The sequence below is a fragment of the Arvicanthis niloticus genome, chromosome 4 (assembly GCF_011762505.2).
Source record: "Arvicanthis niloticus isolate mArvNil1 chromosome 4, mArvNil1.pat.X, whole genome shotgun sequence".
Lineage (NCBI taxonomy): Eukaryota > Metazoa > Chordata > Mammalia > Rodentia > Muridae > Arvicanthis > Arvicanthis niloticus.
The window spans coordinates 128,253,376-128,278,518 of record NC_047661.1 but is presented as its reverse complement, the minus strand read 5'-3'; the positions used below and the strand labels follow the sequence as shown (position 1 = coordinate 128,278,518).

The 25,143-nt window shown below is 43.9% G+C and overlaps 1 protein-coding gene across 4 annotated transcripts in view; it reads left to right on the top strand.

Moving 5' to 3' along the window:
- Ak5 (adenylate kinase 5) overlaps positions 1–25,143 on the top strand; it is a 181,841-nt gene that overhangs the window by 90,712 nt on the left and 65,986 nt on the right. The gene's annotated exons all lie outside the window — the stretch shown is intronic.

Here is a 25,143-nt window from a genome sequence, read left to right as displayed (position 1 = left end):
GCAGAGGCAGGCGGATTTCTAAGTTCAAGGCCAGCCTGGTCTACAGAATGAGTTCCAGGACAGCCAAGGCTACACAGAGAAAACCTTAAGAAAGAAAGAGAGAGAGAGAGAGAGAGAGAGAGAGAGAGAGAGAGAGAGGAAAAAAAGAACAGAGGAGCACGCTCTAAGTCACACATTTTTGTTTTTGTTTTAACTTCATGGTTTCCTTAACTCCACAATGAAGGGTCCAACTATTTTACCTGTGTCCTATCTTTAAAGAAGCAGCGAGGTATCCGTGTAGACATTTGACAACAAAGGGAATGCCAAGGACAGCAGCAAAGGCGTACTATACCTCTGGGGCTTCCGTTGCAAAGACATGTCTCCAAAGATAACTTGTAGGAGCCATGAGCCTAAATTAGTACTGGATCTGGGTCACTGCTCAAAGCGCACCTTTCACACAGGCCTGTCTTAGCCAACGGCATCAGACGCATGTCTGATTTTTCCTTCTGGGAGAATGGGGCTTTCTTCAGGATGCTTCAGTAGCATGCCAACCGCTTTCGGGCTTCCAGGGAACTGATAACCGTTAGTGACGACGTCATGAATGCTCACGCTGGGCCACAGAGGAGAGTGTGGCACTGAATGAGCCAGCTGACATGTGAGGGCCACGGGGATGCAGACGCACTTTGGGATCCTCCTCACCACGGCTGGTATGGTGAAAGGAGCTTCTAACTTCGTTGTCAAAATGTGGAGGAAACAGAGTAACAGGCAAACCCCACGCCTGAGCTCCCATGCTTTACTCCTGATGACAGTCACTCTCCTCAAGCACATTCCCAGTACCAAATGCCAGTCTAAGCACCCTGCCAGCTGGTCCTCACCAAACCTGGGGAGTTCAGCAATAGTGACCCATTTTTAGAGGCCAGGAACTGTGGTTCCAAGAGGTCATTTGACTGCCAAAGGACAAGGAATACGGCAGGGAGGTCTAACTCAGTGACTACTCCAGAGCCTGTGCTACCCACCTCATGCTTTCTTCCTGTCCTGTCCATCCAAGGGCCTCCCTCTCCCTCCTTCCCCCTCTGTCTTCCCCTCCCCGGCTCCTCCCTTCCTTCTCCCTCATTTCCTCCCTCTCCCTCTCCCTCTTCTTCCCCCTCTTTCTCTCCCCTCCCCCTCAATCTTTTACCAGACATTTGCTATATATAAGCAGTGGGTCCTGGGCAAAAACTGTGAGTGTGTTATGTTCTTCAGCAGCAGCGAGCATTTACTGAGCACCCAGGTACTATGCTAAGTAGAGAGCGGCAGAGGTACATGTGCCGTGACCTCTGCCCCTAGGGACAGCACAGACTGCGTGTGGCATCGAGGGGTAAGAGCTGTTCTGTGTACTGTGCTCCGGTGCGCTACGGAGACAGAGGTGTGCTGGAGAGATAGAGTCGTGTCACAGGTCAAAGAAATCTCAGGAGAGGCAGACCTGAGCTGACTTGGGGAGGGAATTAGCTGGGAGGAAGCTGGGAACTCAGGCACTGTAGGCAGAGAGCTGAGGTGAAGAGCATGAAGAACCTACTGCTTAGGCTGAACGTTGTCCCCCCTGGGGCTTTGTCGTTGATTATGTGTGTCACGAAACACACAAACAGCGGCAGTAAAGGGTTTCTGGGTTACACAGTGACCAAAATTAATTAATTTAAATTTAAAGCTAATTAATTTAAAATTAAACTCATAACGAGTCTGAGTGTTTCTCAGTGCTCCCCGATGCTGCACCGTGGACTTACTGTCCAGCCTTCTAATACCCTCCTGCACGATGCCCGTGATTGCTGCTCAAGACAGTTGGGCTCAGATTTGTGAGGAATTTCAGTGTAATGACAAACACCCAAAATCTCCTGCTCCTGTAGAGACGTAACGGCTGGACAACAGAAAACAGGGACTTAACAATTTTCCTATCACGACACCAAATTAGTATAGCTTTGGAGTATATTGTATTGAAATGTTTGGTTTTTAAAATGAATCTGTAAATTTCTTACTTGAGCTTAATAAAATATTATTCAACCAGTTTTGGCTTGGGGTTAGGAGAGAATTTCCAACAGTTTCTAAAATGCCTTAAGCAAACTTTTATCTTCTTATACGTGCTTATGCAAAGCAACATTCTCAGTATTGACAAATATAAAATAAAAATATTGCTCACCTGAAAGCTAATGAAGTTTCCCTAATCCAACAGTGCCAAATATTCTCCAAGATGTAATTCCTTATAAAAAGAAAAACAGCTATCTCATTAGTATTCAAGTTGCTTTCAACTGTAATAAATAAAAATATGTGTATTGCAAAGGTGTCTTAAATGCATTATGTTTCACTATCAGTAAATGTCTGCTCTGTATGTCTTATATTCCCTTATGCCTGAAGTCACATGAATTTTCATCAGCAACAGGGGTTAGAGACAGCAAAGTTTAAGAAGCTTCATTCTAGAAATGGCTGGCATGTTCTGACTGGAGTGTAGACGGAAGGCAGGGCCTCCTAAGAGCTGACGCTGAAGAGACAAACCCCTGGCTACTAACATAGCTTACTAGGTAAGGATGCTTGTAATGGGCAGTCCTGGTGACCTGAGTTCAATCCCCAAAACCCACAGGAAGAACTCCATAGATTTGTCCTCTGACCACCAAATACTCAGTAGGAAGAATACACCGCCACACACAACATCACACACACACAAAATAAATCATTTTATATTTAAAAAGATGAAAGACAAAATCCGATGCTTACAGTTCAGTTCCAGGGAGGCTAAAAGGCAAAGTTGTCTCAGAGAATTGGTAAAGAAAAGCGTCTCTTTTCTGAGATTCATTTGAGCTCATACTAAAACTAGTAATAAATTCACCCATTCATATATTAAAAGTAATCTTCTACCCTCCCTTATGAAAAGGGCCCCAGAGATCTTGCATCCCCTATATCGATAACACTGTGGTAAGATGGCTCTGTGGATTGGGCAGTGGGCCCTCACTAAACTTTATCTTGGATTTTCCCAGCTTCCCAAACCCTAAGAAATAAAATTCTGTTGTTTGCTATAGTAACGAGAAAGAACTAATTCCAGTCACAATCATTCGGGTAGCTCTCCGAGATACTTAAAACAGGCCAGTTGTGAGAGAGACACTGTGCTCAGCACTGGAGGCTCCCAAGAGACCTGTTCAAAGACGCCCTGTACAGGCAGCAAGACCTCCCATGGACGCTGTCAGCAGCAGGGTGGCACCGGGGCTCCCAGGGCTTTCCCTAGCAGAACTCTGAACACCCCTCAGCTCATAAATCCGAGAGGTACCCAAGCAACTCTCTCTGATCAGTACCTCTGTTTTCCTGTTGTTGCCAGCAGTACTCGGTGTTCTCTATTGTGTATATTTAGCTAAACTCTAGAAATACACTGTTATCCAAAAGTAACGTTTTATTAAGCAAAACAAATCCCATGTGATGTGGAAACAGCCTTCACAGAACAGTTGCTAACACTGAAGTGAGCCGAAACTTTAAACAATTAAACCCAGTTATTAAACTTCAGGAATTGCTCACCACACCTCCCACCACATCCCTCCCCTCGACATGCCTTCAGCACAGAGATGCTGGCCTGCTGGCAGTGCACTCCTCCATCACCTGGAGGGTGCTCCATCATCTGGAGGGTGCTTCATCATCTGGTATGCCACTCCATCACCTGGAGGGTGCTCCATCACCTGACAGGGAACTTCATGACCTGGAGAGTGCTCCACCACCTGGAGGGTGCTCCATCATCTGGAGGGTGCATCATCATCTGGCATGGCACTCCATCACCTGGAGGGTGCTCCATCACCTGGCAGAGAACTTCATGACCTGGAGGGTGCTCCACCACCTGGAGGGTGCTCCACCATCTGGAAGGCGCTCATCACCAGGCAGGGAACTCCATCATCAGGCAGGGCATCCATCACCTAGACACCTGGAAGTTTCAGGTTTATTTTCAGCAGTTCCTCAGACGCTTTCATAATACAAATTTTTTTCTTCTTTAGGATTTTTTTTCAGAAAAGATGGTATGAAGTTCTTTCAACATTTCCATCTCAAGGAACTAGTTTCTTTTACATTTTCTCATAAGACACATTTCCTGAGTTTTTTCATCTCTTTTGGTCTCTTTAGATTATGTCTGAAGTATCAATGAAGCCAAATGGTAGCAGATCATTCCAGTGAACTAGTGATATTTAGTATTGCTTTATCTTGTGTGTGTGTGCGTATGCGTGTGCGTGTGTGTGTGTGTTTACGTGTGTCCTCATACATAGCCAGTACACTGTACTCCCACTTCCCCAGACATATTGCTATGTCTTCTAAGGATATAAATCACATTTTCTCATTGTGTAATTATATTGTACCACTAATTTCTTAGGGTCTTGTGGACAAGCCATTAACCTCTTGAGATCTCCGTTTCCTTGATGTTAACCAAGAATTAACATGGACACTAGGTCTCACAGGTCTCACAGGTCTCCCCACCCTTAAAGACCTAAAAACTATGACGTCATTATTAATAATAAAAATAATGCCCCTTTAGCCAGCATCCCAGGATTCTTTGGGCTTCTGTTGCATTGAGCATAAACACTTCCATGTTTATTGCTTTGAAATAAATTCTTGTACAGATAGCCCATTTTTAATGTAAATGAGAAAATAAATAAATACATTCATCCAGTCATTCCCATAACCAAATAAAACGTATATCTAAAACATGATTTAGTGCCACAAGAGAAGAGAAAAATCACTGTACAAATATCAACAGAGCAGTTAACAAAAAACTCGGGATGAATATCTAAACAGATTTCTCCAGTAGACAATAATAAAATTACACTTTCCTCTTGAGGTTTTAAAAGTAAAGTTTAAGCATAAAATGATCCTTTCAAGTTCTAGTGGGAAGAAACCAAGGCACAGTGCACACATTTCCACATAAACCAAGGGCAGTTTGCTATATTCGAGTTAATCATGTTATAAAAGATTGCTGCTATTTAACGTCATTAAAAGCAGGGTATTAATAGAAGAAAGAAAAGGGAAAAATACTACAATTTTCAAACCATTTAGAGTTGTGAAATCCAGTGTAATATGCTTAAAGGTATTTGTCATAATCTAGGAAATTTGGTAAAGTGGTCATTAAATGAACAAGATCTCATTTCCAATATCAACAACAATAATAAATACCTGATACTTATGTTGATATGGTATTCTCTAGCACTGAACAAATAAAATTACTAAACCTTAACAGGAGAAATAAAAAACAATTTAAAGAGAGAGGAAAGAAAAACCAATATATGCCTTGCTTTTAGCCCTAGCACTAAAAGCACTCAAGGCTGGTGCAGTTTCAATCAAAATATCAAAATGTAACAGCAGATGTTTAAAGAAGTTAATAAAGCAAAATTATATGATGTAAGATGTGGGCGTGGGTTGGATCAAATATTTTTAAATGATGTAACTATTCTGAGGAGTGACTGGCTGTCATTCAAGGAGAAAACAACTCAATTCAATATAGTACCATAAGTCACATGAATCCCAGCTGCATGAGACTGGTAAGCATGTGGGTTTGGGGGCTGGAGAGATGGATTGGCAGTTAAGAGCACCGACTGCTGTTACAGAGGACCCAAGTGCCATTCCCACACTGGATGGCTCACAACCACCTATAAATGCAGATCTGGGGATCCAGTGCCCTCCTCTGGCCTCCTTGGGTACATACACACGCATGGCATATATGCCTATAGACACACACATTTCTTAAGAAAACACTACATCGAAGCCTTTTACAAGTTTGATTGCACAGTCTTTTTTTGGGTGGCTAGGATGGACGTTGTGGGCTGGGGACACTGAGATTCAGCAAGGTGAGTGAAAATGATGTGAATGTCGGTTTACTTACGTTTCAGAGACATGGGAAAGAATAAAGAAATAAAAAACAGTAAGGAGAAGAAAAGAAAGGAGAATAGAAATTAGGAGAGTGTTGAACATGTCTCTTTGTCACACAAAGGAAATTAGAAATAACCCAGTGCCAGCTGCCACTATGAAAATTAATTAAAGACCAGAAGAACATCTGTCTAACTAAGTGTCTCCCTTGAATGCAGGAAACCTTCTGGCATTAGGTGACAAAGACACCGTCAGTACAAATCACAACGGATTAGTAAAGGAGGCTGTAGATGCTTTGGTGGCTGTGGAATGGAAATGCAGAAGGTGCGGCTGCCCTGGGTTCACATCCTAGAGCACAGTGAGGCTAACCCTTTCACTATTCTATTCCCTACCTCCCTTCTTTTAAGTGGTGTCAAAGTCAGGGGAGTATTATGTCCTTCATAGGGCTGTTGGTAGTCCAAAGGCACAGGCCAATGCTGTTGAATATCAGATATGACTTGTCATTGTCAAAATTCATGATGCAACTTAATTCCCCAATGTGACAGTGTTGGGAGGTGACGAAGCCTGTATGGAGTGTGACCTAGTGCAAGATCTTATGCTGTGATCACCTGGTGACTGCACCAAAGTGGTCCCAAGAAAGTGATTGGGAGTGTTGTTAGACAAGAGCCAGCCTGGCCTCACCTGGCTTTCTTGGTTCCTCACAGGGCTTTGGTCTCATACCCTTCAGACTGTGATGTCCAGATGTAACCAGAAAGGTCTAGCTGGAGATCCTCTAACTGTCTGCCAAACGAAAGTTAGCCTCCATAAAACACCCAGGTGGTGATGCTTTTTGATAGGAACATAAAACAAAGAAAAACACCAACTATTGAAAACAATTTCTGACCCAAGTGCCATGGAAAGGCATATAAAATCTTGGTAACTCATTGGCGATATGTTTAAAATATGCAGAAATCATGTCAATGCATTCAAAATGAGCCAGAAAGCAGAAAAATATTTGCAATGTTCGGTTGAAAACCCTCCTTTACATATTTCTCTAACATTTGCCAATACAGTTTTTTTAATCAACTTTAAGCTGGCAAAGGCAATATTTTGCCAAGGATCCACATAGCATGTGAATATGAAATCAAACAGTGGTCTCTTAGAGCTAGGCTCTCAGCATTAGGTATGGGGGCTCTAATGAGTGCCAGTGCTTCCTGTGTCCTTCCAGAAAAAAAATTTACATTCCATAGGTTCACATAAAGGCAACCAGTTCAGGAAGGAAACTTGGAATCTCTTTGTAACCTATTTAATGTTGCATAATCCAGAAAAGAATGCAAACCCTAGAGACTGTATCGTATGTGTCTATGTATAGTATGGATTTGACCTAGAGGTTGCTCAATATATGTAGAATGGATTTGATATCCGGGGCTAAGTTAGCTACAACAGTATGATAATACTCAACAATGACATGCTATAATACTGTCCACTTTCTACTATAACAAAATACAGTGTTAGATAACTTCTAATATGTGATGCAGAGGGTCTCTGCAGGCCTTACAGCAGTCGTGGAAATGATCCACAAAGAGGCAAGAATGAAACTTGGTTCAGCCCAATTTAGGTATCTGTGCTTGGCCAGGACTTCCAGAGTCTGACACCAGTTCATTTATTTTAGCCATATTTAAGCAGCGTACAATTTTGGGGGAAAATAGTTTTCTGATAACAGTTAACTCAGTCCCAAGTGCAAGACAAATTTAAGACATGTTTACATCGAAATTCTTTACAAATTACATCTGTCTTTTTTTTTTTTTTTTTTTTTTCACCAAGATGAGAACTATTGACTCAGAGATAGAGTCCAAGATTTAGGGTCTAGGGAGATTGACTGAGGTAAACATAATGCCTGTGGATACCAGGATTGGCCTGGCCCTAAGGTAACATCGAAGTCACTTAGGCTGTTGCAAAGCACAAGTGACATCATTCACAAGGTCTAAAAGCAATGCTGATGATTTAGCGAAAATGGGTCTGGCATAAGTAAAGTATATCTCAGCGATTTGGAAGATACGGCAGAGCCTGGCTCACCAGGCAGCAGAGGATCATCAGGGAGAACTACAGCCATTCCCAGCATTCCTGGAGAAACACATAAGCACCTCATTTCTTGCAGAGATAAACTTGCAGAGATAATTTTTCCTGGCTTCTCCAGTGCTTATCTGTGTATACAAAGGGGTTTTTTTTGTTTTGTTTTGTTTTGTTTTGTTTGTTTTGTTTTGTTTTTTGTCCTCTACAGAACTGTATGATCTTTAAATGAGATCAATTTTGGTTCTGAATTATGCCTATTTCATATAATACAACTACTTATTAATTCACTTTAAAATCTTTAAATAATCTGTACATGCAATGAAATGGTAAAAGTTAATGTGTATGGGGCAGGCAAGATTGCTTAGTGTATAAAAGAGGCTTGCTGATAGGTTGGTCACCTGACTCGTGTCCCCAGGACAGTGGGCAGAAGAGGGATCTGATTGCTGAATACAGACTCTCAGAGATGGACCACAGGGCACTCATATACACAAACACGCACTTTTAAAAATTAAAGTTTAAAAAGCAAAGTTTCAAACTATGTTTTTAATCAGGAGTGGGACCTAATGAGCCCTACAATTAATTATTTTATAATTTTTAACATTAAGTATAGTTATGTTAGACTCGTGCACATCTCCTTTCCTTCCCAGATGTCATAATAGTTTTTTAAAAGGCGCTTTTAAAGCATAGCAACAGAAACCATGTTATCAAGAGCAGACAGGCTCAAATAAGATATGCCAACACACTTGTAGAAGACAGAAGTCAGATGGGACACAAGGCAGTCAGCTAAGAAGGAAGAGAAATTCTCTTTCAAAGTATGGAAAGGGAGATTGAGAACAAGAAAAGAGAGCCGAGCCTTGGTGAGGGCCAGGATCTTCGTGCATCTTGGTGTCAGCACAAGGCCGGATGCTAAACAGAACTGTGTGCTGTGTTCCTGTTTGGACAGTCAGCTCCTCCGAGTGTGACGTTAGCTTTTCGCGTCAATCCTCCGGAAGAATTTTAAAGACGTTTTCTTTAAAAACCTAAACAAAAAACTCAAGATGTAAAAACATCACCTGTGTTTGTTTACTTAAAACATCATAAAATATTCCACAAAGCAGGTGGTTTAAACAGGAAAAAAAAAATCATTTTTCTCCCAGATCTGAAGGCCAAAACCTCAAGGTGAAATTCAGTTGTTCCTCTGAAGCCACCCCACCCCACCCCACGACATGTCCCTCCCATCCCATGTTGTCAGAGGGGGCGTCCCTCCGTAAGTGTCTTGCTCTAATCTTCTGTCTCCCTCTGTCTTCTCAGGACATCCCTCTGTGAGTGTTGGTCCCAATCTCCACATGCTGCAGCTAACAGTCGTACTGGGTTAGGCCACCACCACCTCACAGAATTTTACCCTATTCACTCCCTTAAAGCCCTTATTCCTACACACAGACACATGTTGAGGGACCAGAAAGAAAGATCTCATCATATAATTTATAGGAAAACTTCTGCCCGTAGCCACGGTGCACAGCAAAGTGAAATAATAGATAAATATGAGTTGGAAACCTGTCCATCAGTAGAGAAACACGGGGCCTGCTTGGCATTTGGGATGTGTGCACATAGGGAGGTACGATTTCTTACTGATTTTAGTTTGTATTATCATCATTGTTAGTGTTGGTGTGTGTGTGATATATGTGTGTGTTGTATGTGTGTGGTGTGGGTAGGTAGTATGTATGTGTATATGTTGTATATATGTGTGTGTGTGTATTTATGTTGTGTGTGGTATGGGAGGCTATAGATATGTGTCTGTAGTGTGTGTATCTGTGGTGGGGAGTGTGGAGGGTGTGTGTGTGTGTGTGTGTGTGTGTGTGTGTGTGTGTGATGTAGTCAGGCCCCGCCCCGCCCCACCCAGCCCCGCCCAGCTCCGCCCAGCCCAGCTCCGCCCAGCCCAGCCCAGCCCAGCCCCACTCCACCTCTAATGTCAAGAGTGTCCTCCTAACTAGAAAAGAGAACACCCCTCTCTTGTAAAGAAACCAACCTTGCACTGGGTTCAGCCACAGCAGATGCCCTCGGCTCCTGACCCTCATCAAGGCTTTGTTTTTGTGGTGGTAGGGTTCTGTTTTTTTTTCTCTTGACCATAATTTCCTTTTGTATGTTTTAAATAGAATCCCTCTTCCGCCTTAGATTAATGACATGTTACGTCTCCCTATTGCTCTCCAAACGGTCTTGGCACTTCTTCCTTATGGCTGACTGCTCTTGTTAACATCATCTTTCTGGTTGCGCTTTTTTTTTTTCTAATTTCCTTTATCCTGCTAGTGGATTCTTGTTAAGGAAATAAAATGAAACACGTCCTGTGCATAGATCTTCTGGAGTAATGGCCTCAGTCATGAATGTGCAAGAAGGAAGAATGTGTGCCATAAGCAAAGAGAGGGAGAAACACGAGGAAACAGTGTTTCCTCATGAGCAGGGTAGCAGGAAGAGAATAGTAATAGTTTAATGCAAAATGGAGGAGTGATACTGGGGAGTCACATGAGTGGCAAAAAATGGTGTCAGGAATTAACTCTAAAATTATCATCAAGAAATAGCATAGGAGCTGGAGAGATGGCCCAACTGTCACGAGTACTGTCTGCTCTTGCAGAGGACCCAGATTCAGTTCCCAACACCCACATGGCAGCTCAGACCCATCTGTAACTCCAGTTCCAAGGGATCCAGTGCTCTCTTCTGCCTCACTCAGGCACACACAGGTAGTGCACATACATATGGGCAGGTAAAACACTCATACACATAAAATAAAATAAATCTTTAAAGAAAGAATTAACAGTAAAGGCACACTATTAATAATGACAGAAAACAAATGAATCAAATCATGTTTGCCTGCCAAAACTACAGGACTGCTAGGTTCCTTTAAGCCTTAATAATGTAATAGCCACAGCGTTGCTTCATACAATAGCCGTGCTCCTGACAAGCTGCACAGATCAGTTTTAATAAATCAATAGTATCCTAAAGCTCTTAGCCAAATAGAGACTTGAGGTTCCATAAAGGACTATACAGGGTTACCAAAAGCCACTTCCTTCCAGGAGTCTGTGGCTTTTGAAATCCCAGGAAGACAATATTATAAAGCAGCATATTCCAAAAACAATAGTGACGGCCTGCAGCCCCCTAGAGAAAATGGTGCAGGCTTCCGTTGATGGAGAAGAGTAGCCCAGAGTGTGGCAGCCAGCTCAGACAACTGAGCAAACTGCTGAAGGAAAGGAAGGGGGGTGAGAGGAAAAGGAAGAGAAAGGGGAGCAGAGGGGAGGAGAGAGAAGGGGTAGGGAGGGGAGAGAAGGGGGGAGGAGAGAGAGAAGGGAAGGGGAGAGAAGGGGGAGGGGAGAGAAGGGGAAGAAAGGGGAGAGAAGGGGAGGAAAGGGGAGAGAAGGGGAGGGGAGAGAAGGGAAAGGGGGAGGAAAGGGGGAGGAGAGGGAGAGAAGGGGGAGGGAGAGAAGGGGAGGGAAGAGAAGGGGAACGGAGATGGGGGAGGGGAGGGGAACGGAAGGTACATATTGGAACTGAGGACTGAGAAGCTCAGCATGTAAAAGCCCTTACCATCAAGTCTGACAACCTGAGTTTGGTCCTTGGAAGTAGAAAACCAACTCCCACAGTTGTCCTCCCACCTCCACAGGCATTCCCCTGCACACACACACACACACACACACACACACACACACACACACACACGCACGCACGCACGCACATGCACACGCACATAGACCACACACACGCACATACACAGACCACACACACATTCATTTTAAAGATAACAAACTTAGAAATCCACAATTGTTTGTCCTTGAAAACATTAGCAATTTTATGCTGAGTGCCACTGGAAATTTCTAAGCTGTTTCATAACTAATCATCACATTAACTTTGTTAAACTGAGAGCCAAGTAGAGAAACACGGGGCCTGCTTGGCATTTGGGATGTGTGCACATAGGGAGGTACGATTTCTTACTGATTTTAGTTTGTATTATCATCATTGTTAGTGTTGGTGTGTGTGTGATATATGTGTGTGTTGTATGTGTGTGGTGTGGGTAGGTAGTATGTATGTGTATATGTTGTATATATGTGTGTGTGTGTATTTATGTTGTGTGTGGTATGGGAGGCTATAGATATGTGTCTGTAGTGTGTGTATCTGTGGTGGGGAGTGTGGAGGGTGTGTGTGTGTGTGTGTGTGTGTGTGTGTGTGTGTGTGTGATGTATGTGTGTGATGTAGGTGTGTGATGTATGTGTATGTGTTGTATATGTGTGTGCTTGTGTATTTATGTGCTGTGTGGTAGGGGGGTATATATATGTGTCTGTAGTGTGTGGGAGTGTGGAGGGTGTGTGTGTGTGTGTGTGTGTGTGTGTGTGTGTGAAGTCAGAAGACAACTTTCAAGCATCCTCTCTTTCCACCTTGTTGGCAGGGTATCTCTTGTTTCTGCCATGCTAAACTTTCAGACTGCTAAGCCATCATGCAGGCTCAAAAGGAACAATTTCTGTGAAGCACTCTTATATGAACAACCTAGGAAAGCACCTCATTGTGCTGGTCACTGATTTCCTAAACCCCAGGGAGACCTCCAAGCCAAACAGTGCTTACTGGGTCCAGTATGACTCCATTTACAGAGGAAGAAGTTTAGCCAGAATGCGTTGAGACAGACTTGGGGTTACAGAAAGTGGGGGGGAAGCTGTCCATATCAAAGTTCCTTCTGCCAAGGATTAGTATGACTTCTTATCTGCCTCCTAGCAGTTTTTAAATGTTGAGGTCATTTGAAAAGCAAATAACAATCCTCTTGTTTATCTTTTGTCTAAAACCAACTTTTCCATCAGCAATATGCTGCTTGAAGCAAGAAGTCTATTATTTCTGAGTTAAATTTCGTCTGCTAAAACCCCAGCCTGGGTATGTTTTCCTATCATGGTTTCCCTGGTTACTTGTTTTCTTGTTATCCTACTGTGGCATAATGATACACTGAGCTTGAAAACTCTATGGGCGTGCACATACAGAAACAAGGCTATGAGGGGCTGGAGAACTGACTGAGAAATTTAAAAACATGATTGCTTTTACAGAAGACCCAGGTTCGATTCCCAGTACCCACACGGCAGTTCACAGCCATCCGTAACTCCAATCCCAGGGCATCTGATGCCCTCTCCTGACCACCTTTAGTACCAGCACACACAGTGCACATGCACACATGCAGGCAAAGCCCACATACACATAAAATAAAAAGATATTACTTTTCTTTTCTATGGCTTTAGCAGACTCAAAGCTTGCCTCTCTTACTCCATTCTATGGTGTTGTTTTTGTTCTGTGCGTCTAAAAATGGAATGGTATAGAGGCGGGCCGTTGACTCTGACAGCCTAGTAATGTACCTGCCACCAAAGCTGAGCACCTGAGTTCAGACACTCAGCATTCCTGTAAAAGCCAGATGTGCTCTCTCACATCTGTAACTTCACAGCTAGAGAGGGAGGAGACAGAACTCACTTGCCACTCATGCTAGACACTCAATGAGCCCTGAGTTTAGGGAGAAACTGTCTCAAAGAACAACATAGAGAGTGAAGGAGACACTTGGCATCAACCTATGGCCTCCACACATGTGTGCACAAACACCACACATGCACACACATACTACATACACACACATAAGAAGGAAAGTTTTGGACCCTGTGTGTTCACACTAGCCCCAGTGTCTCCATGGTAACATTCATATTTTGCAGCGTGAGTCAAACTGCTCAATTAGGGGATGTTCATCACTGGAGGAAGGAAAAGTGGAATTGCAGCCACTGCAGCTCTGTCTGTCCTGTGTTGTTCAGGTCAAATGTACATCAGGGAGGACATTAGTCTGTGTGTCCTCCTCTGAGTTATCATCAGCTTATACTTAATGTTAGCATGCCTCAGGGTCCAGGTATGTGGTGGTTTGTATATGTTTGGCCCAGGGAGTGGCACTATTAGGAGGTGTGGCCTGTTGGAGGTATGGCCTTGTTAGAGGTGTGGCCTTGTTGGAGGTGTGGCCTTGTTGGAGGTGTGGCCTTGTTGGAGGAAGTGTCATTGTGGGCATGGGCTTTAAAACCCTTGTCCTAGCCACCTGAAGCCAGTCTTCTACTAGCAGCTTTCAGATGTAGAAGTAGAACTCTCAGCTCCTCCTACACCATGCCTGCTGGATGCTGCCATGTTCCCATCTTGATGATAATGGACTGAACCTCTGAACCTGTAAGCCAGTCACAATTAAATGTTGTCCTTACAAGAGTTGCCTTGGTCATGGTGTCTGTTCACAGCAGTAAAACTCTAACTAAACAAGGTAGAACCATGCCATCAGGTAGAACACCCGGCTGACCCAAAGCCACACAAGAGATCTTGGATCTTTGGCCCTCTCCCCTGATATTAAGCATTTCTTCTATGTGGAAACAATGACAGTTCAGAATGAAGTGTGTGAGAATAGTTTTAAAATCTTGTCAGTTAGATCCTAGAATCCTAGCGTCATGCAAAGTGGTTGAAACATTCGGAACAGAAGGTTCTTAGCATGTTTGTCTATGACAGATTAACTACTGTGTACAAACATAATTACACATTCTAAATTGGTTGTTTGTGTTTAGGCCTGGCTGTGCTTAAAAGTGGGTTGTGGAAGTTACTGGAAGGCACAAGATGAAAACGGAAGTTAATTTTTCAGTATTCCTCTGATGGACAAGTTTACAGACCCCAGATCGATGGGGGGAAAGCCTCGTATGCATTGAGGCCTCCCTGGAGTTGCTTGGCTCTGCTGCTCCATAATTACTGGTGTGTTCCATGTGGTGAAGATGGCCGACTTAAAATTTATCCAAATCCGTCTGTTGCTCACCAGATATACTAAAGAAAGTGAAAACTGCACATCCTAAGCAAGTACTGATATTATCATAAGGTGAGGTGAGAATGCGGCTGGTCACGCCTCTGTAACAGTATGTGCCTGAACTTTAAAAATCTGCCCTGATCTCTGTGTTTGCTCAGGGCAGTTGTGCCCACTGCTGTTGCTCAGCTGTGCTAATTGCGAAGCCAGTCTGTGCAGCCCTAGTAATGGCACTGATTTGTCTGACAAGATGGCTAAGTAGGTCATGGTTTTATGCCAAGAGGAAATAGCTTTTTCATGGTCAAAGGAATAACTGGCTTCGGTTGTGAAGTGTGTGTGCATGAACTACGTGTGATCCATCGGCTTTGGTTGTGAGGGGTGTGTGCATGCGCCCTGTGTGGCCCGTGGACACCCGGCTGGTGACCTGGTGTCAGCCCTGTTGCTATCATCTTCCCATAAGACTATCACTCTGTCCTCAATCTCCCTTTTTGCCTTTTTTTTGTCAGGAAATAGTGGTAGGATTTCCTTTCATGTGTTTAAGTTCAAGACAGCAGCTTATGATACCACAGGTCCCTTCCGAGGTGAACAGAAACCTACCCTAGCTCCTGGGAAACTCCTTGTGGAGACTGAGGCAATGGTTTATTTATGGACCCTGTGTTCCCTTGCAGAACACATCCTTCAGGTGAACTAAGCAGAAGCAGACTGTGGCAAAGGAAACTCTCACCAAAGACTCATTTACTAACCGTGCCTTCCCTTGCAGAATGTATCCTCTATGTGAGCTTCTGCTTGGTCAAAAGCAGAGCAGACTGTGGCTGAGGGGAGGCGCAGGACAGCTGAGCTCATCTGCCAATCCTCAAGCTTTTCTATCCTTTTGCAAGCTCCCATGGTGTTTACCACACCAGTGCAAGCAAGGCAGCTCTAAACAGAAGACCCATTAGAGGAGGAAGACACCAGCAGATGTACGGTGTTGAGGACTAAAAATGAACTCTACCTTGTAAAATTTATTTTAAAATGTAATTACACAGCCAGATTTTGTAAATGGTGTTGCCTTGCCTATGTGCTTGCGATTCATCAACTGTTGCCAGATAAGAATTCTTTGCATGGAGCTGAATGGATCAGCAGTCAAGAGCACTGGCTGCTCTGTCAGAGGGTCAGGAATCAATTCCTAACACCCACACTGCAGTTCACTACAGTCTGAAACTCCAGTTCCAGGAGATCCAATGCCCTCTTATGGCCTCCACAGACATACATGTAGACAAAATATGCACATACATAAAATAAAAGTATTTTAAAACCTCTTTAGACTCTAGCTCAGACAAGGATCTAAACCCTTCTGTCTAGACTGTAAAGACTCAATAAGGTGAAAGACTTGTTTCCATAACACCAAACCTCTTGTATAGGGACTATAGTTTATATGCAGTTGGTGTTTATGTCCTGCTGAGGCGGGGGGCATGTGCATAGGAAGTTAAGAGGAGTATCATATTTGCAAGGTGATACTGGAGAAGACAGCCTCCAGATAATACCCATGACAAAGATCAAACACTCCATACATTCATGCTGCTGAGTCACGCTTAGCTGTTGGATCTTGCAATGAAATGGAAAATTCAAGAATTCACTGGAAAATGTATCTAGAAATTGATTGTGACTCACCAGCTTTTAAGAGACAGAGGACCTAACAATACTCAAGGACAAAAATTTTATAAACCCATTTCTCATTTATATCCTCAGTAATATTCACCTCTAGGAACAGTAAGTGTTGGGGCTCAGGAGTCTCCTCCAATGAGTTTTCAATGAAGGCAGCAGTTAGAAGATTCAAAAAGAAGACCAGGAGTATCTGGGGAAAGGTCTCGCCCCGGTACCAGTCCTCTATGCCACCCAGGGATAGAGTGGATTATTTTTAGAACCCACGTGGAGCTTTGTTTGAAAGGAAGGAGTCCTGCAAAGCATGATGGATTTTATGGATGTCTTGCAAAGTTGCTTTGTCGCATTGCAAATGCTGACAGGTCGCTTGTTTTATTTGATCAGATTTGCCTTATTCCACAAAGCCTGAAGGCTGCATTTGAAATTAGCATTTGTTTTTCTCAGACAGAGCCCAGTTACCCTTGAAGCTCCTGCCGTATTTCTCGTGGGCGTCCATCTCTAATTGAACCTGTGTATCAAGTAGAATGCTTCCTCTAAAAATGTGAAGAGGCCTGTTGCGTTGCAGTTGTCAGTTCCCCACTATTTGGTAAAGAGGCCTGTCAGTTCTAGCCTCCTTTAAGAGGTAGACTACGTCCTAGGTGTAGCAGTGAGAAGATGGAGAAAAACAGGCGTAGAGAAGCCCAGTGCTCCTCTGTGCAGTGGTTACATTGTCTCCGAGGCACAAGGAAGCCCAGTGCTCCCCAGTACAGTGGTTACTTTGTTTCTGAGTGAAGTCACACCAGAACAGAACAAGATATTGCTAGTGACTGATGTAGGAAGAATTTCTTCCATGGCGTCTTAGTCAGGGTTTCTATTCCTGTACAAACATCATGACCAAAAAGCAAGCTGGGGAGGAAAGGGTTTATTCAGCTTACACTTCCACATTGCTGTTCATCACCAAAGGAAGTCAGGACTGGAACTCACACAGGGCAGGAAGCAGGAGTTGATGCAGAGGCTATGGAGGGATGTTACTTATTGGCTTACTTCTCCTGGATTGCTCAGCTTGCTTTCTTTTAGAACCCAGGACTACCAGCCCAGGGATGGTACCACCCACAAGGGGCCCTCCCACCCTTAATCAGTAATTGAGAAAATGCCTTACAGCTGGATCTCATGGAGGCATTTTCTCAAAGAAGGCTCTTTTCTTTGTGATAACTCCGGCTTGTGTCAAGTTGACACACAAAACCAGCCAGTACACAGGGGCTCAGGCTTATCTGAAAAGTGCAGACTGAGGCCCACTTAACAGAAAATTAACTGCAAGTACGGAAGTCAACTGGGTACAGAACACAGAGCCAGGATTCAGTGAGTGTGGCAGAATCATACAACGTATCTATGTCTTTCTACAATGTCAGAATTAATTAAATAATAAATTAATAGCAATGTCAGCTTTGCTGACTATAGTTGACTAGGTAGTTCCCAATTTCCCTTGATATCAGCCATTGACAAACATGGGTTCTCTGTTACAATCTTAATTACTGATGTTAACGCTCAGTTCACACATTACATATTATATGGGAAATGTGTGTGTGTGTGTGTGTGTGTGTGTGTGTGTGTGAAAGAATAGCTACAAAAGGTTAAAGAAGCCATAGTAGGGTTCAAGTTCTTAGTCTCACCGGAGGCAGGAGACAGCAGGTAGAGATGCAAAGAGAGCCATTTCTGCAATAATTAGGACATTAATAAACCTCTTTCGATTCTTGCTACTGGAGCCTTGAGTGCAGAGCTACGCCCCAGGGTCACAGATCTGAGCCAAACCCAAGGGTTAAGCCAAACTAAAGCAGCTAAATGCAGGGTGATGGAGGCCACAGGGGCAATATATAGGATGGAGTCCAGATATATGGACAGACAGGTGGCAATTAAAATAGATGACTTCAACAATGGGACCCAGTGAGCTGAAGCCCCCAGGGACAGTTAGGTGTGCTGTGCCTGTCGGTCCTTGTTCCCCTAATGCAAACTGCAGGTGCTCAGAGATAGCCTTCATCATAGGATTTAGCATCCTCCTCTCTTTGTACGGTCCTGGTGAGGGAGCTGCATCCTGTTGTGGTCTTGATACGTTGTGAGCCTGGTTTCCCTGATGTAACTGAATACACTCATATGTCCGTATGTTTTCCCAATGGACTTTGATGAGTTTTTAATGGTCCTTTGGGTAGTTATCAGTCTGTGCCTCAGGTGATGCTGGACACACTGGTGTTTACATGCACAGCAAGGAACTGAGTCCGCCTGCCTCTGCACCTGCACTTAACATGGTGCCAAATACTGATTTTAAAATGGAGTAACCCAGGCGAGGCCTGACCTGGCAGCTGTTGGTTATGTTTAGCCAATACGGAGTAACCTGGGCAGGGTGCAGGCTGATCTCAAACGCAACAGTGTTTCCCAGAATGCAGTCGGTGGGCTTTCTTCTTCGGGACACTGAGACTCAGTCCCCTTCTGTTTCCCAAATAAACCACTCACTGGCTGAAAAGATCTACCACATCCCCTGACCCTCAATAGACCAGTCCTGACCCCACACGTGGCTGAATCAGCTAAGAGTGTAGTTGGTTGGATGTTAGGTGACCTTTTACACAGTAACCAATCTCTCCACTTGCTGCTTGTCAAAGTCCTGAGCCAGGAGCATCCAATCTTCTGATGTTGGTATTTGACACTGTTACCTACAAAAATTTTGAGCCTCATTTACAGCCATCCTGGCCACATGCAACCTATGGGCCACAGGCTCTGTCTGACTGTCTGTCTGTCTGCCGACCCCCCACCTTTTTTCCTGGAGTAATCATTTTGTATAAATCACTCTCAATATTTTTACCTTAGAGCCTAGAACTGCTGGCTTAGTCATTCACATGAGATCTTAGCTGCAGAAGCACCTACAGGATTGTAAAGTTCATTCCTTTACTCCCTTATTACAAGCTGGGTTCCCACTTTTGGAAATCTTTTTCTTCTCATACATTTATGATTTTTTTTTCTGAAACTTGGGGGTCAAAATTGCTCAATTAGCCAAAGAGTTGGTGAGTAAATTTTTTTTAACAACTCTCTATCCTGTAATTACTTCCCGTCGTTGGGCCATCTTGCTGAGAAGTTAATTGCTCTGAAACCAAGATCAGCCTGTTTGTTTTTAATGGGAAGGGAGCTAATACAAACACCACCGAATATTAGAGCTGGGAACAGTAGTCAAGGAAGAAGTCAGGACGGGCACCGAAAGGCCTCAGAAGTTGGCCAGCACCCTTGAGCTAAAAATAGGAAGGAAAGAGATACAAGATAATTAAGAACATGGTTTGGTTCTTCCCAGAGCTAAAACAACGTAGTTTTTAAGAGCAGAAGAATTGTAGAGAGAAGAACCTAAGGTCTAGTCCCATCTGCTTTCTCCAATGGGTCTGTCAGCTTTAAAAGTACTTACTTTCTAGGCCAACTGTGTCTCGTGGTGATTAATACTTGGCGTTGTTCTAGAACTCCACGGGGATGTTTTGCCGTGATTGCTTGCAATTGCAAAACAGATTGATTCCCTGGCGGGAGTAAAGGTGATAAAGGTAAGACCTCCTTACCTAGGTGAGCTCGGCTGCCTCATGCCTGTGCACATCCCTGGCACCCATTCACTTCAAATATATGGCCAGAGGTTTCAGGGACAGTAAGAAGCTACTTTCCAAATCCAAAGAAAGCTTGAAATACCTTCAAGAAGAAAGACAATGGATAACAGAGGCACCCTCACTTGCATTCTGATCTCCATTCCGTCGCCCGCTATTCCCAGTCCCTGGAAGGCCCTTCCGTTCTTCAGTTGGCTACTCTTGCCTGTACAGAGCACACTAACGCCTGGCAACCTCTGAGCACATCCTCCCGGCTCTGCTATTGTCCCTTGGCCCCAGTGTCACGGAAGCACACTCTGCCTCAGTCCTCACACTGAACTCTAGATAGTGATCTGCATTATAAGTACTTTATCACTGACCTTAACATCCATGAAGGCAAAGGAGTTGCCATAGTCTGTTCATGAAACTCAGTTAGAATACGTCCCAGTGTAATGCTCACAGATTCATCCAACATGGGACAACATGGGCAAGCTCCTTCTACGGCTGTTTGACTATCCAGATTGACTACTCACTGCTCCTACAAAACACTTCCATAAATCCTAAATGCTGTTTGTCGGGATTTGTGAGAAAGGGGGATCTCTTGGTGTTAACAACAATACACTGACTGAAAACCTAATTGCTTTTCCTGCCTGTTACTGATCCCTTTCATCAGCCAGCCCTGCATTCCCATCAGACACAGTTCCCATAGTTTATAGTTTTCTAAGCTGATCTTTTTGGTTCTACTTGATTTCCGTTGACTCTCTCACATAATTATGAACTGAGTATATTCGGCCATCAAAGCTAGTCAAGAAGACAGAAACATTTATTTATTTGTACTGGCAAGTGATCCCAATGCTGGAAGATGCCAGGAAAGAAGAGGAAACGTGAGGGGAGGGGAAGGAAGGGCTGTGGGAATAGCCTGATGGATGATTGCTTGACTAGTGTGTGCCGGGCCCTGGGCTCCAACCCGAGCACCGATGATGGTGGTGGTGGTGATGGTGATAGTGATGGTCTTGGTGGTGGTGGTAATGATGATGATGATGATGATGATGATGATGAGATGAAGCATCTCAACTAAGAAAAAATCAATAATGAAGGAGAAGAAAAATAACAACAAACAAACAAATGAACAAGAAATTGAGTCTGATCATTCATCTTCTAGGGTTAAAATTCGCCTCAGTCAAACATCTCACGGCTTCGACTGTGCACACGTGTGAATGCTTGTGAGTGTGTGTGTGTGTGTGTGTGTGTGTGTGTGTGTGTGTGTTTCAGACTTCCATGGTGCTTTTCAGAACTTGGGAACATGGGACAACAGAGCCTGCAGTTAGAAAAGAAACCAATGTCACATAAAGCCAAGATTTGGCTTCTAGGGCCCAAGCTTACTTAATTCGCAAACTTTCATGACAAAAGTTCAAATATTTATATAACAATTTTATAGTTTTTGAAAGCCTCAAACTGCAAGAATGCTGGGAAGAAAGAAGGAATAGGGAAACATAAGGGAAAGGACTTTAATTAAGTTGGCTTTCGGCTCGGTTCAGTTTGGCCTTTGGCGTCTGACTGGCGCTCACATGCCACTAAGTGCAGTAAAGAGGAGGAGATCTCAGTGCAGTCCTCAACCCCAGAGAGTGCAGTGCCTCCTCTCCACTCTCTCCTTTTAACCTTTTCTTTGCCAGGTTCTCTCTAAGTGTTTTAGTCACCTGGTGGTCTAAGGAGGACAAAACCAACGTAGATTAATCTTTCTTCCTTGTGTCACTATAACCCGGCACAGAATCTGTTGTACAGGATGAGCTCAGTCGATAATGGAGACAGGCAGTCTCATGGGCAGTTAGCCTGGCATACACAGAGCAGCAGAAAAAAACAAAAGAGACTCTAGCTCAGCAGAGTGGTAGGAGAGTTGTCCTCTGACTTCCAAATGTGATGTTCTCTGGCACATGTGCACACACAGAGAGACAAAGACAGACAGAGAGAGGAGTGGATCAGATTTTTAAATGGGAGAGAAGGGCATTTTTCGTTCTTAGAGATAGTCTTGCTATGTAGCCCAGACTGGCCTCAAATTTCCTTTCCTCCTGCCTGACCCCCCCCCCCCCAACTACTGGGGTTACAGATATGAGCAACTGCACTAAACGTTCAATGCTTTCCACTGTCTTGCCAGGCAGAGCTCAGCCTTGCACACTGGCAGCCTACAGAGCTCATACTTTGGTATGGCCACAAGTGTACTCATCCCTAGTCTCTGCCACTAACATGATCTTAGAAGGGTTATTTAATCCCTTGAGACTCCTGGCTCTTGTTTTTGTTTTGTTTGAGTGATTGGTTGGTTTTGTAGCGCTAGGAATGAACCCACAACTTCACATGGACTAGGAAGCACTTCCTAGGGAGTGACATCCCCAGACCAGAGGTTTCAGTCCTGAAGGTGATGGTCCTTGGTGTGTGTGTGTGGGGGGGGGGGGGGGGGTTCCTGTACACATGCATGGAAATACGACCAAACAAGGTTGTTGCAGAGACTGGGTGGCTAAAATACACAGCCAGTGAGCACCACAGTGAAGTATTTCCCAGTGACGGGTGGAGCTGATGGCTGTTTCCGCGGTTCTCTGGGCTAGTGCTAAAAGACTAACCAGGGTTATCTTGAGCGGCCCCTTCTTTCTTAGGTTCCAGTCACGAAACAAACCAAAGTCCCAGTTACATTGTCACGGCTTCAACTTAAAGGAAGTTTCTTTTCTTAAGGCATTTTCTAAATATCCTAACAGGCTTGTCTGGAATCTCTTTACTCTGGTGACTTTTCCTAACAAAACTGTTGACTTTGCATCTGAATTCCCAGTAAGATAAGGACGGTGATAAGATGAGAAAATGGGCCTTTGATTCTGCTCACCATGGCTTCCTAGTGCCCTGCACCCATCCCTCTGCACAGAATCCTGACACAACCTAGTCGTCTTTCACGTCTTTTCCTAATTCCTTTTATGAAGAGATAATCAGTTCTCCAGAGCTCAAGTCCAAAGAGCTGAGCTACAGGAATCCAAATTAAAACACAGGGGTGCTCTGACTCAGACACAGACTGTCCCTGCCCGCCCCACCCACCACCACTTTGTGTAGATGTCGCCCTTTCAGGCTTTGCGGTGGATTGTGAAGCTTTTCAAACCCAATTCTACAAAGTGATTCCATTGGCCGCAGATTCACCACTGCTGTCTGCAGGCTTCCCCGCAGGCACTGGAGTCTTTAAAGTATTCAAGTTTTAATGCAGTTGTTCCCATTTCTATCCAGAGAACGAAAAGTTATGAAATAAGAACACTAAGCAGTCTGTGACTTAGACTTTTCAAATGTGTAAACAGAGAACATGTTTAGGATGAGCATGTACATGTGTGTGCACATGTACATGTACGTGTGTGTGCACATGAATGTGAGACGCAGATGATGTCATTCCCCAGGAGCCATTCGCCTTATTGAGGGATTTTTTTTTTTTTTTTTTGGTTTTTAGATTTACATATTGTTATTTTATGTGCGCAGGTGTTCTGCATGCGTGTGTATCTGTGCACCACATAAGGGCTGTGAATGTGGAGGACAAAAGGGACATCGGACAGCCTGGGACTGGCTGGTTTTGAGGTGTCATGTGGGTGCTTGAGATCAAACCCAGGTCATCCGGAAGAGCAGCCAGTGATCTTTCCCGCTGACCCGCCTGTGGTTTTATTTTTGAGACAGGATCTTTCACTGGCATCTGAAGCTGGCCAGCAAACCCCAGGGATCTGTGTATCATTGGCTCACTTGCAATTACTAGGATTACAAGCACAGATGTGTTCCTCAATGAGGGGCCAGCTATTGAAACTGAGGGGCCTCCTGTGGCGGAGGAGGAAGGCACTGGGGGAGAATTCTTGGTTGAAATTGCCGGCCTGGGACAAAGGGAAGAGATGATTTCTAGAGCACCAGTTGATGGTTCGAGAACGACACTCAGGGGAAACATGAAACTGAATCAATGCTAATAACACAGCCCATTTGTTTCCCTCAGACTCATTCGTAAGTTTAATTAAAGGTGAGATCCTGAAGGAGGACTGAGTTGGTGCCTTCCCCCTGGGGCTGGTACACCTGGGATAGCTGATAGTGAGGGGAAGCTGGGAAAGGCCATCCCCAGGGAGGTTCATGAAGCCTGTTGATTCCAGACCACACGGTCGAAGACGAAGATGTGTTTCTGCCACTGAAAATGTGGGTGGCTGTGTACACCTTTCGTGATGCCCAGTTCTGCACCCCTCTCTGTAACTCTCTTTGCTAATCTGGGTGTCTCTTGTGAGCTGCTCCTACTTCTGTAACTCTGGGTGTTTGTTGTGAGCTGTGCCCTGCTCTATAACTCTCTGCAATCTAAGTGTTTCTTGGGAGCCTTTGAAAAATTTTTCCATTTGTTTGTTATGTGAAAATGCATGTTGTGCTCAGACTAGGAAGTTGGGTCAGCATATTATCTTGAAATCTCCAGTTGCTCTCTTCAGTCCTCTCATTAAATGACGTCACACGGATGGGCCCATGACCTCTGTGACTTGTGATCCTCTGAGGAAGACAAGAGCTGGCTTAGTGGGGAAAACATTTGCTTCACAAGCATGAGAACTTGAGTTTGAATCTCCAGAACCCACATAAAGCCAGACACAGTTGTGTGCTTCTGCAATCCAGCACTTCAGTGAGAGGGAGCTTGAGACTGGAGAATAACTGAAAGCTCACGAGACAGTTAGATTGGTGTATGCCAGAACAGACATAAAAGCATGTCTCAAACAAGGTAGAAGATGAGGGTGCATGCACATCTGAGGCTGTCCCCTGACTTCTACACAGATGAATATGTCAGACACATGAACACACATACACAGACACACACACACACATATAGTAAAATTTTCAAAGAAATCCTAGACACCAAACATCAATTTACAGCCTACACATGCATGCACACACATATGGATGCACACCTGTATATACTTCTCCATACTAACATACAACATACATACAACAAATAAATGATAGATAGATGATGGGTGATAGATAGATAGATAGATAGATAGATGAGTATGTGGATAGATAGATGAATGGATGGATAGATAGATAAATAGATAGATAGATAGATAGATAGATAGATAGATAGATAGATAGATATGATGGATGGATAGACAGACAGATGATAGATTGATAAGTAGATAGGTAGATGATAGATGACAAATAAATGATAGATAGATAGATAGATAGATAGATAGATAGATAGATAGATAATAGAAA